The 14,610-nt window shown below is 42.0% G+C and overlaps 1 protein-coding gene across 1 annotated transcript in view; it reads right to left on the bottom strand.

The window, feature by feature from the left end:
- Positions 1-14,610, bottom strand: part of HTR4 (5-hydroxytryptamine receptor 4) — a gene marked incomplete at both ends in the record, with an annotated part of 127,959 nt that overhangs the window by 29,765 nt on the left and 83,584 nt on the right. The gene's annotated exons all lie outside the window — the stretch shown is intronic.

Raw genomic sequence — 14,610 nt, 5'->3', positions numbered from 1 at the left:
TACCACGGGAAAGGAGGAATTAGAGGGAGAAGGAGGTAAGAATGATCCAGGAGAAAGAAGAATGGAGAAGGAGCAGAGACAAGAAGGGGTGTACGAAGAGGAAATACTCGGAAAGAGGAAAGTTGGAGGGGGGACTAAGAAGAAAAATAAGGAAGGAAAAGAAGAGAAAATAATGGGGAGAAGGCAGACAGAGAGGGTAGTAGAGGAAGGGAAGATGATGCCAGTAAAGGACAGAGGTAAGAAAGAAGCAATTAGATAATGGGATGTGATATTGCCCATGACTTCTGTGGACATAAGTATCAACCTTAGATGACGGCTGAGAGTCACTGCTGGAGTTGGCCCCACAGACCTCTTCTTCTCCCTGTCACTGAGGATTTGATACACACCTGAGGGCCTGCTCTGTCTCAGGTGTGGCTCCAGCACTTACCTCCATGCCTGGGGACTTCAGGATCTTCTGTCTAGGCCTCTGGACCGCAGTGTCCAGGCATCTGTGGCCCCCTTTGATAACCGAAGTCTCCCAGGCTTGGCCCTACATCTGAGCACTAAGAACTAGATGTCAGATTTGCCCCCATCTTCTTGATCACCTGGCCATCCTGAGGTGAAGTTCTAAGTCAGTGTTCCAGAGACTCCACTCTTCTCCCTTGCATCGGACTCACCTGAGGAGGCCCATTTAAAAATGCAGATTCCAAGGATCTCCTGAATTCGAGTCTGTTGGGGAGGGAGTCTGCATTTTGACAAGTGGAAGTCATTGCTGCTGTTTGCTAAATATGTCCAGCTCCCCCTTCTGGGCACATGTGCTTCTGACCTCCTTGTAGTTGGATGGGGCCAAATGATTGGTCTGGCCAAGGAGTTATGAACAGAAATGACACGCAATACTTCAGGACTAAGCCATTTAATTGTTTCTCTGACGCCAAGAATGTAAAATGTCAAATACTCCCTGGTTCACCATGTCCTACCTACTGGTAGAGACCACCTCACCCTCATTTACTGGGATGTGCTCTTCCTCATCGGACTCACTGCTTACCAGTCCCTGTTCTGCCAGTGTACTAGCTTCCCTCTTTCCTCCGGGAGAGATGCAACCTGCTCCACTCAGTAATGTGGTCTCTAACTCTCAGACTGCTCCCTGCATGTTATTCCAGTCTTGGAGATCATCACCTTCATGCCCAGGCCATTCAGGGAATTTAACAACAGGCAAAATACTCCAGTAGGTCTATCAGCTCTTTGTTCTTTGGAAGTTTCAAAGAATAAGTGCAAACAGAAAGCTTGGAGGATAAGTCTATTCTTTAAGATTTTATACCATTTAATGATGAGACACCCCCTTATATCCCTCATTTTATGCAACTGGCTTTAATTTTTCCCACCTCTTCTTTTTTCTTAATTCAAAGCGTAACTAACATAACAATGGCTATATTCTTTGAAGAGGTGGTGGTGGGATGACTTGGGAAAGAGGGTGGAATAAGAAAGAGAGCCCCATCCGTGCCAGAACATGAGAAGTGGGTGCCTCTGAACTGGAGAAGGAAGAATTATACCCTTCCCTCGAAGGCATCAGGGAGCAGCTGACCATAATGTGACAGGAGGCTTCCTGTGGCCAGCAACACAGCAGGTGTCCTGACCTGGACCAGAGTACAGGGAACAAGGGACCAAAGATTGGGAGAAAGACTCACTTGGGAACTCATTTTCTCTATCTATAAGCCTGACATGGTAGCAAAATATAACTAAAGACAATGCAGTAAAAGAATCATGATTAGCTGGAATTCCCTCCAGGATCTTGACTTATAGGAAAGGCAAATCATATCAGATTGACAAATTTTTCTGAATGGCCATATTAATAATCATCAAGGATTTATTATGAACATAGAATTAATCATGAATTTGGAGTACATGAAAATATTTTTTCCCCAAATTGTGCTTCCTTCCTCGTTTCTTGCTGGAGAGTCTAGATAAGACATTTAGTTTTATCCATTTAACATCCTACCTCCTTTATTTTGGTAATAGCAACCCAAAGCCTTTGGGAATTATCTCTTCTCTGTTGTTTTCATGTTGTTGGGAGAGCAAATGATGGCGCTCCCAATTTTTCTGGCCGCATAGTGACCCAATCAGACTTTCTCCTGGTATTCTGAATGCCATGTGGAGTGATGCAAAGATGGGGAAGTCAGTGGAGGTCGCTTGATACAGCAGCTTCCTAGTGGGGCTGGGAGTACGTCCTGCTCCTTGGGTGGTTGGGCAACCATGCTCTTGCCTTTTTAGGTCTTCTTGCTTTAGCTCTTCCTTCAATTAAGTAAGTCACCAAATATCTTTCCAATAAACTCCTCTTTTTGCTTAAGCTGGTGTCCCAGATTGAGTTGTGTCCTCTCTCCCTTTCCTAACAGATATGTTGAAGTTCTAACCTGCAGTCCCTTGGAAGATGACCTTATTTGTACATAGAGTCTTCACAGAGGTAATACAGTAAAAATAAGGACATTGGTGTAGGCCTTGATCCCATATGGCTGATGTCCTTAGAAAAAAGGAAATTTGGACACAGATTCAGATATACTCAGAGATGGAGGATTAGAATGATGCCTCTGCAGGCCAAGGAACACCAAAGACTGCCAGCAAACCACCAAAAGCTAAGAAGAGCCAAGGAAAAAATCCTTCCTCTACAGGTTTCAGGGGGAGCATGGCTCTGCTGACACTTTGACCTCAGACTTCTAGCTTCCAGAACTGTGAGACAACACATTTCCTGTTCCAAGCACCTAGCTTGTGGTACTCGTTATGACAACTCCAGCTAACTAACAAAGTTGGCTTAAGTCAATCTCTTTCCAGCAAAATTTCCTGCCTCCATAAAAATGATTTTGAATGTCAGACGAGTCCTTCATAGATACTTTGTTCTAGGTAAGATTATCTTTGTTTGATTCAACGTACTTTCAGATCATAACTCAAAGATATAACATCCCTTCATCTACCATCCCAAAGAAAGCAATCAAGGGCTAAGTGAAGAACAGATGATTTATGATTTTTGAGGCTTGGAACAGAAGTTAAGTGAAGACAAGATTTCGGGATTTTGGCTGGATCTCCAATGTTACAGAAATGCAAAAGTGCAGAAAACAAGGCAAAATTAAGTATGTTATGGGACAAAAGGTCAGTTTGAGGAAGCAGGACATCTTAGCTGCAAAGAGACTTTAAAATTCCTTATGTGGATATAGATATTAAGAGGGTCATGTTGGGAAGACAACAGAATGTGCAGAAGAAGACTTTAGAATAGATAGTTATATTAGCGCTCAGAACATTTTTGTGAAAGTCTTTCTTGGCCAGAGTGATCGCCTCATTCCCACAGCATGATGAGTATCTTGTGCACAATAAAAATCTCCTTATGTTCGAAGTTGGGGCGGGAGGATGGGCAAAATTGGTGAAGAAGATCAAGGGATACAAACTTCCAATTGTAAAAAAATAAGTCATGGGTATGTAAAGTACAGCATAGCGAATATGGTCAATAACATTGCAATAACATGTATGGTAACCAATGGCAACTAGACTTATTGTGGTGATCATTCATAAAGTACATTAAGTGTCAAATCACTGTGTTGTACATCTAAGTAATATAATATCATATGTCAACTATACCTCAATAAAAAGTTAATTAGGTTTAATTTTTTTTAAAAAAATGATCTCTCCATGGTCTGTTCATCCATTGTTCTCACTTTATTTGCATTACCTGAGGTTACTAGGAGCTCCTGCCATACAGAAGTAAATAGTGATGGCAGATTTCCCTTTGAAGTTCAACCTCAAGGGGGAATACCATGGATGTCATACACATTTCACCAGTCTTTTCCCTATTTGACCTATACGGTAAGTATGCTGGATAATGGATGCCTGAAAGAAGGTTACTTGGACAGCTCATTCCACAGGGGCTCAGGGGGAGGCATCCGTGGTCTCTTGCACAGACGGTTGTAGAAAGTTACTCTTGCATGCTGTGGGGTGGTTGGGTAAGCCTAAGAAAAGTCCTTTATTTCCTACTTTAAAAATCAGCAATCAGTAAAAGGAAAGAAAGAATTTTATGTTATTTGAATTAGATTGGCTAAGTTGGAAGGGATAGGTAAGGATGCATAGGAAAAATACCAAACTCGTGTCTTGGTATCTGTTTGACTTGCATTTCCCCTCTACATCATATCCAGCCTGATGCTGTCTAATGACAGACATACTTTGATTTTTAAGTAACACAGAGTAGAAAATATGAGGTTTTTATTTGGAACTCCGATCATAGCAGCCACATGACTGATGGGTTCAAGATTCTTATCAAGGCTTCGGCACGCGTGAGTCAGCTGCCCTAAGTAAGCCACGTCATATTCTTCTATCTTTCCTGATAACTTTCTAATCTTTGCTTTCTAGCAATGAATTGAGAAAAATAAACATTCTCTTGAAGTCTGCATTCAAGAATCTAAATTAAGTAAGTGAAGATAAACATCACTGAAAAAAATGATTAATAAAAATTGAGCCCGAGTGTTAACTGACTAATGGAGTTTCCTTAAAAATTCTAACCTTTGTGTACAGATCAGGAACCAGACAGAAATAAGACTGGTTACCTGTCGTGGCTATTTTTTCATTCCTATATTTGAATTATACTACCCTTGCAAATAACAAAACTATTTATCCTTTCATGAACGGCTCCAAAACACACATAACACCACCACTAGCCAGAAGTAGCTAAATTTGCAAGCTCTCTGGGGATCAGGCAAAGCGCACTGGCTGAGTTTACTTACCGAGGGCTCTCCCCATATTATCTGATTTAGTCCCCACAGCTGCTCCTGAGACAGGAACTACAAAGGCACCCGTTTTGTAGATGAGGAAACAAACACACGGAAGGCTCAGAATGTGCCCAAGGTGAACGCTGAGCTGGGATCTAGTCCAGGCAGTTTGACTCAAAGGCCAGGACATCAATTTCCTCATTATTACTTCACTCTGCCCCCTTCCCAAAGTCCCCAAGGGATGATTCTGTTTTTTAAAAGCCACTTTAGAAACAATCAGAATCGCTGAATCTCAGAACTTGTAGGATCCTCAAAATCCTGAAATCCCCAAATCCTCTCTAAAATGAAGTATTTCCAGACCTGGATTCCTAGGGACCATAGCCCACTGCATTACTTTCTAAACTTAAGACTGTCCTGAGGCACCTGGGTGGCTCAGTGGGTTAAAGCCTCTGCCTTTGGCTTGGGTCATGATCCCAGGGTCCTGGGATCGAGCCCCGCATCGGGCTCTCTGCTCAGCAGGGAGCTTGCTTCGCTTCCTCTCTCTCTACCTGCCTCTCTGCCTACTTGTGATCTCTGTCTGTCAAATAAATAAATAAAATCTTAAAGACTGTCCTGAAGTTAAGAAAGTTCCTTCCACAACTGGTTCTCTGTCAACCTCCAGCTTCACCCTCTGACTCAATTATACATTTCTATCTCGAATTCTTTTTCTGCATAATGGTCCTACAAACATCTAAGGAGAGTTTTTATTTTTTTCTGAAGTCTTATTTTCTGTAGGAAACATACACCCAGTTGGATTCAACCCAGGTTGGTTTGGCTCACCAAGGGGTACTTGGAAATGTCTAGAGACATCTGTTGTTGTCACAACTGGGAAGGGTGATGCTATTGGCACCAGTGGGTAGAAGTCAGAGGTGCTACATGTCTGACAATGGATAAGACTGTCCCTCACTCCACAAAAAAACAATCACTTAATTTACAACGTCCACAGTGGTGAGGTTAAGAAAGCCTGGTTTAGAAGAGGTGAGGTGCCCCAATAGCATGGCCTCTCTTTCCTCGGCACGCACTACAGTGTGCCACTACCAATGAGAACACAAGACTCCTATGCATCCTCTGCAGACCAGAGAAGACTAGCACATTGCCTTCCACCCTGCTCACCGAAACTTAATACAGCCTGGGGGACAACTGGCGGTACAAGACACCCGCACTCCCTCAAAAATCTATGATCTATGACAGGGGGTTAGAAAAGTCCACCTTACCTGATTTATAAGATCCTGAAACTTTTGCCTCGTTTACCAGTATATCCCCAACACCTCGTACAATGCTCGATAGAAGGGATGTTTACAGAATGGGTTGAATACATAATAAACCCATAGCCACTTCCATTTATTTTAAATGGAATTTAAAATAAATTCCATTACAATGTGGGACCAAGTTTTTGGGATGTAAGGGTCATGTTTGGTAGAGGGACGGAAAGGTTTTCTCCAACAAATGTCTTTTAAAGTGGACAACAGAGCCTGGGTCAGGATGGTAGAGAAGAAAGTGTAATCCATGTACTATAAAACAGTCTGGACAAAGATCAGGAGACAGAAATCATATATACACATATATAATTTATCTATATCAAAAATATATAATTTATATACAGTATATAAATAATTTTATATTATATATTAAATATACAAATAACTATATATTTATATTTATTACATATATATTTTTATCATATATAAATATATAAAATAAAACCATAAATTTATATCCATGTCTCCACATAGCCATATAAACGTAAAAAGAATACAAGTTAGCTGGACCACAGAGTGTTTGTAAGGACATAGAAAAAAATACATCTAAAAAGGCCGGCTGAAAAGCAGTGGTTCTCAGACTGCAGCATGCAACAGAATCGCCTGGAGGCTTTGCTGACACAGGTTGCTGGAAGATCTGGAACCAGGCCCGAGAATTCGCATTTCTGTTATGTTCCTGGGCGACGCTGCTGCTGGTGGTCTGGGGACTCTGAGAACCACTGGCTCAGAAGTTTTTGCATGCTATGCCAGGATGAGTCACCAAAAGTTTTTTGAACTGGAAAATGTCCATTGCAATCAACATTTCTGCGTGCTCCACTAAAGAAGCTGAGTTACAACAAATTCAGGAGGAAGGACTGTTGGTTGACAGGCTAGGTGGGCAGTGCTCATCAGGGAAAGCAGTTTTGTCTCATCTTAGGGATGGATTTGCTGCAATATCTGTTCTCTAGATTTCCTCTGGACAAGTCCCATTCTTCTTTAATTAGAATGCTTTTACAAAGCGGTTAAATGAATGTTTAAGTGACAAGTGAGGTTCCAGATGGCCCGGATTAACTAAGATGTGGCATGAGTTTTTGCAAAGAAATGTCTCATGCAAAAGCATTTCAAACTATTGCTTATAGAACTCCATTAAAATCCCCTTTGATACACCAGCCACCCGCTTCCCCAACCATGTGTAAATGTGTGCTCAAATTGCTTTTAAGTGTCTCTGGGGACACAATTTACTTTGACAACTCTTAGAAGACAGTCATGTATTTTAAGTTCCATGCTAATCTCTTCCCCACTCGTCCTGCAATTAAGGAAAATTCTTCCTCCTCACTTCCTGCCATCCAACCATAGGGAAAGCAGAAGGAGCAAGGAGAATAACTTGGAACCTTAGATTCTCAGAATTAGAGGAGATCTGAGCAGTCAACTTTATGTCTTGATCTGGGTATCAAGTCTCCCTGCCTTAACCGTTTATTAGCTCTGTGGTCTCAGGATCAGTTATGAGACCTCTCCACGATCCAGCTTCCTCACATGTAATGTGGGAATCACTGTGTCCACCTCCTTGTTTGACGGTGAGAATTGATGACAAAATGTTTTAAAACAGGAAGTTCCTGGCACATAAATATTAATAAATAATAGTTATTATTTTTACCTCTATTCCTTCTGATCTTTTATGTATATATATATCTAATATCTAAGCATATAAGTATATAAACATATATGTGTGTGTTTGTGTGTGTGTGTGTATGTACACATATGTATGTGTATACACATACACACACATATATACATAAATAAGTAAAAGATCAGAGGGTATATATAGGTATACACACAAATATATATGAATTCAAATAGATTCGAATGCATTTTGGAATCAGGGGCTCTAAATTATTTAACAAATAAAATGGAAGTCACTTGGTTCAACATCTCTTCTAGAAGTCAATTATAAGAAACAAAATGGTGAATGAGTTGGTCCCTAAAAGTGAATGGAAGCATTGAGATCATGTTGGTTATAAGCAATGAATTAATTACATGTAGTATCTTCTTATGGACTTAATCCAGGCCCAGTTCTCCTACCTGAAATGATTGAAGACAATATCCTAGACGGTCACTGAGACCAAATGTCTAACCAAGATCAACTAAAGAAAGAAGTATCGAGTGCATGAGAGAAGAGACTCAGTAGCACCAGGCTGCTGAGTCCCAAGTATTGCAATGGGATCAGGAAGACAAATGTTTCGCCACAGATCCTCCCCCCCTCCCCACGGTTCCGAATTCATAAAGCACAAGCTAATGGTCTTCAGGACTTGGACTAAGGGGATAGAGAGCTCCACTGAATCAGTAAATTTATTAGTTACAAGGGCATTTTTGCCTTTAGCAAGAAAAGCAGTTCTAGTCCCAACTCTTTCATGGCTATTCCTTCCAACATTTGACAGATCACTTGGTGTCTTGGGTCTGTTTTCTTATATGTAAAAGGGGATTAATTACATCTTAGTTTTTGTAAGAGATTGTAACTGTGTTGGATTAAAGATGGCCAGAAATACTTTGACCCTTCCTATCCACAAGTGGAGAGCCTGTCCCTTCCCTTGGATCTGGGCTGTCTTGTGACTGCTGCAACCAAGAGTTCATGAAAGGTATTGTATGCCAGTCCCGAGACTAATTTTTAAGAGGGCTCTTGGTTTCTCAGAGCCTCTTAAAAAAACAGAGCCCTGTTAGATTTCTTACATGATTTAACATGAGATCATGTATAGAGACCTGGAACCTTGTGGACAGGGAGAGGGGCCCAGCTGAGCCCAGCTTTCCAGATGACCTCACCAAAGTGCTATGCATGTGATAAATTGCCTCGAACCCTCCTAAGCTAGTCCAGTTTCCAGCTAAAGACCACCAAGAGAGTTTAGCCAAGCCCAAATTCCTGGGGCACAGAATTGTGAGATCTATTAATAATACATTGTGGTTCAAGCCATTAAGTTTGGGGGCAGATGTCATATAGAGAAACACAACAAGTAAACAAGTAATATATGGTCTAGTTTAACTGTTGGGTTCATTGGCTGGATAGCAGTCCTCCCCCCAATAGGGGGATCTAGCCAAACATTTTGTGGCAGAGTTCTGGATAAAGAGATTTATCTTTCTGCTTGTAGTAACTGGTTTTGTAATATTCCAGTTGCTCTGGTTCCCCTTTGAAAGAGATGGAGAAGGAACAGAAGCTTCAAAAAAAACCAAAACCAAAACCAAAAACTAAAGGGCTTTCCTTATGTTCCCCAAGGGGCTTGGTGGCTAGTCACCTTGAGGATCGATGAAGAAAGACCCCAGCAGGGATATTCATCAGGAGCCGGGGACATGAAGGGGAGCTGAGAATATCCCCAAGAGCAGAGTGAGAACTTGGGTTCCAGGAAGAAAAAACTGTTGGGGCGGTGAGACAGGGAGAGACACCTTTCCATCAGAGACCTGAAGGGCATCAGACTGGGCCTCCGCAGGAGCCATAACCCCCTGTGCAATCTGGAGATCGAATGTTTACTGTGCTCCTCTCTGTTAAATATTCTTCTGTGCCTTCGAGATCAGAAAACTTGCAAGAAGGGGAGTATCAGCTGTCTAGGAGGGGGTCTTCTTGAGCTATTATAGACTAAAGAAAAAGGAATAATCTGCCAAAACTGTCATCTGAAAACATCCTGGCAGGGCTTACTGGACACGCACATGAAAGTTTCCAAGGTATCCTAAATTTAGGACATGTGTGGATTCGATTTAGGCGGGTCTGGCACCAGGCACTGGTTGACTGTCTCATCCACCCTTCCAGACTCAGCTCAAGAGTCCTATCACCTAGAAAGTTCTTTCTACCCTCCTAAAAAACAACAGGAGAGAATTCTTTCTGTTAGAGATCTGGAATTGGTTCCCCATCTCTGGTCTGGATTTCCATAGTTCTTTGTCTATGCCTGCGACACAGCTGCTCTCCAGTTGTACCGTAATTGTCTGTTTCTTCTCTCCGCTACAATGACCACTATTCCTACCAGAGGTGTCATGCACTCACTGAGGGCACACTATGCGGCCAGAGGTGTATTCCATATTGTATCTAATTCTTATAGCCACTCTGGGTGGGGAGAGGCAGAGGGAGAGAAAGAGTCTTAAGCAGGCTTCATGTTCAGCACAGAGCCTGCTGCAAGCTCAATATCATGACCCTGAGATCATGACCTGGGCCAAAATCAAGAGCCACCCAGGCACCCCTCATCCCCATTTTCAATATGAGGAAACTGAGCCCCAGAGAGTTCAATCCACTCAACTAATATCATATGGCCAGAATATAGTAAAACTGGGACTTAAACCCATTTCCACCAAAGTCCATGCTCTGGTAATGCTGGTAAATAAATGGGCAAGTTGATATCAAAGCAAGCCTATTTAGGAAGAGGAAGGAGATTATGTGGCACCCTATAAGCTTTTTGAGCTGAGGACCCACGGGAAAAAAATGAAATATATTTAAATAACTTAAAGATGCTCCTGACAAATAAGATAATATATAGGAATAATAACTAAAAACCTACTGCAACAACCAAGAAAAGGGAGGGGGGAAAGGAGTGAGGAGGAAGAAGATGGATTGGAAAGATATCTATGAAAATACATCTACGATTTGGCATCCAGTGGTCATGGTAGGTAAGTCAAAGACGATTTCAAAGAATTGCATTTAAATGACTAAAAGATGACTAATAGATGCACCTTTGATGTACAAAGTAGAAAAGGGTATTAGTTTATAATAAATTTCCACTTTGGGCACACTGGAATTAAGAAGACAGACAGAAGCTTAAGGCAAGATGCTGAAGAGACAGGCAGAGATGGGACCCCAGAGTCCAGCATGGGACACAACTGGAGAGATGACAGCAGGGGGGCTGGTAAGGCCATTGAACAGGGGAGCTCTCCAAAGGAAAGTGGGAGAGGCCCAGTGCTGGCTGACTGAGGGGCAAACCTTGAAGGACTCTCAGTCATTCAACACAAAGGAAAAGGCAACCACCAGTGTCTGGGAAGGCACCCACACCAACCAGTAGAAATTTGCATTTGAAAAAGAAAACAAGAATGGAACGACAGTGTGGCTAACATTTACTGAATCCTTACTAGGTACCATGTACTGATTTATGTTCTCTGCATGCATTCTGCTACTCATTCTTCATAAACTCCAAAGAGAAGGTACTATTATTAGTACAATGTTACAGCTGAGTAGATAAAACCCAGAAAATTTAGGTAACTTCTCAAGATTAGACAACTGATAACTGCTCAAGCCGGGATTGAATCCAGGCTATCTAACACCCCAGGCCTCGTCCTTAACTATTTGCTACATTACACATTCTAGAAGGGTAGAAAAATGAACACTGAAGTCTGCCCAAGCAATCACAAGTCACCTCTCAGAGCATCAGCTAAATGTGCCTGGAGCAGCTACTGGGGACTGATCAGAAGAGCACAGGACAGGTGAGTTGGAGGATGACTCTCAAGGAGCTTCTAGTCTAGGCTGAGAAGGACCTAAACCAATGATTAAGATAAATGATAATTGATATTTAACATTCTCTGGGCGCTCAGAGGAAGAAACAACAAATCTTTGGGAATGAAGCCTGGCCAGTTGGTAGAGAAGGTGACATATTTTTCCTGAATAGTGAAAGGTGAGAGTTCATCAGGAAAGAAAAGGAATGCAAGACACAGGCAGCAGCACGGGGCTATGAGGAAGCATATACTCAGGATATGATAATGGATCATGCGTGGGTGGGAGCTGAGATAGGAAAAACAGAGTGAGGACATGTTGGGAAAAGCACTGAAAGACAAGGTAAGAATTTAGCCTAGAGTTGATAAGATGTCACTGAGAAACCTCTGGGACTTTGCACATGCTGTTTTCTGGAACCTTCTTTCCCCATGCCTCCTCTTCTTCCCTTTACCTACTGACACGTGCACATTCCACAGATCCCAGCCTCACCGTTACTTCCTCCCAGAGCTTCCCCTGCTTTGGAGGCCAAGTTCTCCTTGATTTCAACGGCCACCATTTTACCATAATTCCCTATTGACTACCAGTATTCCCCTCTAGACTAAAAGCTCTGTGATTCAGAGCTTTATCTGGCTGTTCACCACTGCACTTCCACTGCTCTGCTCAGCTCCTAGCAATTAGCAAGTGCTCAAAGCATATTTGATGAAATGAATATAAAAATAAGAGTTCATATCCTCTAGCATGAGATTCACTCAACAAATATTACTATTATGTACAAAGCATGAACCAGGCCTCAGAGAGTATGTGAGAAGGGGAAACATAATACGCTTTCCATACAGAAGCACATTTCAATCTCATTGGGAAAACAAAAGTAACTGTGTGACACAAGTTCACAATGACAGCCACTTTTCATGTATATGTTATAAAACTGAGCAGTGCTGCTGGGAGAGCCTGAAGACGTGCGGACATGTTTCTCTCTAGCACAGGATGAAATACGCAACTTTTGAGTCAGAATCATATGTTTAACAAGTAAACCTGTTTTAAAAGAAAACCTGTGACTAAGAAATGGTTGGAAGAGTTTTTGCAGATAAAACTCATCAAGTTCTTGGGCTGCCAAGGGAAAGGGTGGCAATTTGGTATCAACGAGGAGATCTTGCAATGCTGTAGGGAATAGTACACTGGGTGAAGTGAGACATTTTAAAGGGGGGTCGCATTTGATGCCAAATACAGGACAAAGCACAGCACTGATGAGGGAAAGGGGATCAAAATGGTTGAAAGTCTAAAAAGTTTGGCCTATGAAGCCAGTGGAAGGATCAAGGGATGTTTGGCCTAAAACAAGAAGACGTGGGAATAGCAAACCTTTGTCATGTTGTGGAGGCTCCATAAAGATACCTGCATGTCCCTCAACCAGCTTAATAGAAGCTGATGTCTGTTACTCTCGTCTGCCCACATCCTTCTTCTGGAGGGAACTGCTGTTCTCCCATGCCATACACTTCAGGTAAACCTGACAGCCAGGTCGCCTCACCTCTGCCCAGCAACCGGGTGTATGGTCCCACCATGGTGATTAGTCAAGACAAGTGTGACTCAAGCAAAGGCTGCCGAAGTTCTTCCATGAGAAAGAGCATTTAGGTTTCTGCTCTTGCAGACTCATGAGTTAAGGATGGTTTAAGACTCATTTTTCTAACCCCAGTCTAAGACTGAATCCAATAAGAACACAGCATAGCGACAGAGAGGACAGATAGAAAGACAAGAACACAGAGAAATGTACAGAGAAGGAGAGGGAGACAGACAGAATGAGAAGGAAGAGACAGAAGAAAGAAGAAAAGGCAGGCACAAGCAGGAGAGGGGGACAGAGACAGATGGAGAGAGCGAGTCTAGCTGGCATTGTTCAAACCCTACTGAGAGCCATGTCTGACGCCAGACTTTTTAGCTAACCGAACCAATCAATTTATTTTCTGTCACATGCTGCTGAAAAAGATCTTACTAATATATCATTTGAGAAACAATTTGGTCAAAACGCTACATTCAGAAAATTCATTGTAATATATACAGGGAAAGCCCTTATTCAAAGATTTATTTAAAATATAAATCCTTTTGAGTAAACGAAAAATATATTCACTGAAGTCTGCTTCTTGCAAATAAAATGACTAGTTACAGAAGGGAAACTCTAGTTACGGTGGTTACCTCTGGGGTTTTCAGCTGTGGAAGTGCAGAGGGAAAATGGAGACCTTTTCATGTTCTTACTTGTAAATTGATGGCATTATTTATTTATTTATTTATTTATTTATTTATTTATTTTTATAATGCTCAGGTATTACTGTTATGCTTGTTTAAAACTGTGATGATTAGAAAAGAGGCTGCTGCAGGGGGTCAGGTGAAAGGTCATGACCTGGGGCGGGACCAAGGAAGATGGATGGGAGGGTCAGAGGGAATTAGAGGGTGCTGACCCTAGGAGATGGTGAGGGCTCCCACCGGGGGTGAATCCAGGGCCTCCTGTGGGAAAGCAGAGGGGACACGTTGGCCAGAAGATGTCTGTGCTCTCTGCCTTGGTCAGCCCTCAGAGGGAACTCTTAGCCTAATGTCAGAATGTTCTCAGTGACTTGAGATTGTGCTGGTCTAAGGAGCACTTTCAGCCAAAGGCTATTATGGATACTCCTACATTCAAGAAGTGTCAACATGTAGCAAAGGGAAAACTGAAGTTTAAAACTTGTATTTTAGAAGTTAGTAACAGTGATGTCTCCCGACCCATTATCAGTTGGATAATCTAACTGATTATCCAGTCTGGCCAGGACCACTCCCAACTTGCCTCCCCCCCCACCCGCCCATATAACTCTTGTTATTGGTTTGGTGCAATTTCATTCATAATCGATCTCTCTCTCTTTCTGTCTCTATCCCTCTCACACTCACTCATGTACACCTAGGTATAAACATCTCTATATTTATTTTACAGAAGTGGAATTACTCTGAACATTAAAATCTGGCACTTGTTTTTTGTTTCTGTTTTTTCCAAATAACACACCAGTGGTCTCTTTCTAGGTCAACACACATAACTATTTCCCACGGTTTTTAGTGGCTGGATTAGAACCAGTACTCTATGACAAATACTTGGTTTTCATTCACCACAGAACCTCAGATTAAAAATAATCAACTGTACTGTCATGCT

This window comes from Martes martes, assembly GCF_963455335.1.
Source record: "Martes martes genome assembly, chromosome: 5".
Taxonomy (NCBI): Eukaryota; Metazoa; Chordata; class Mammalia; order Carnivora; family Mustelidae; genus Martes; species Martes martes.
This window is presented reverse-complemented; position numbering and strand designations above follow the sequence as displayed.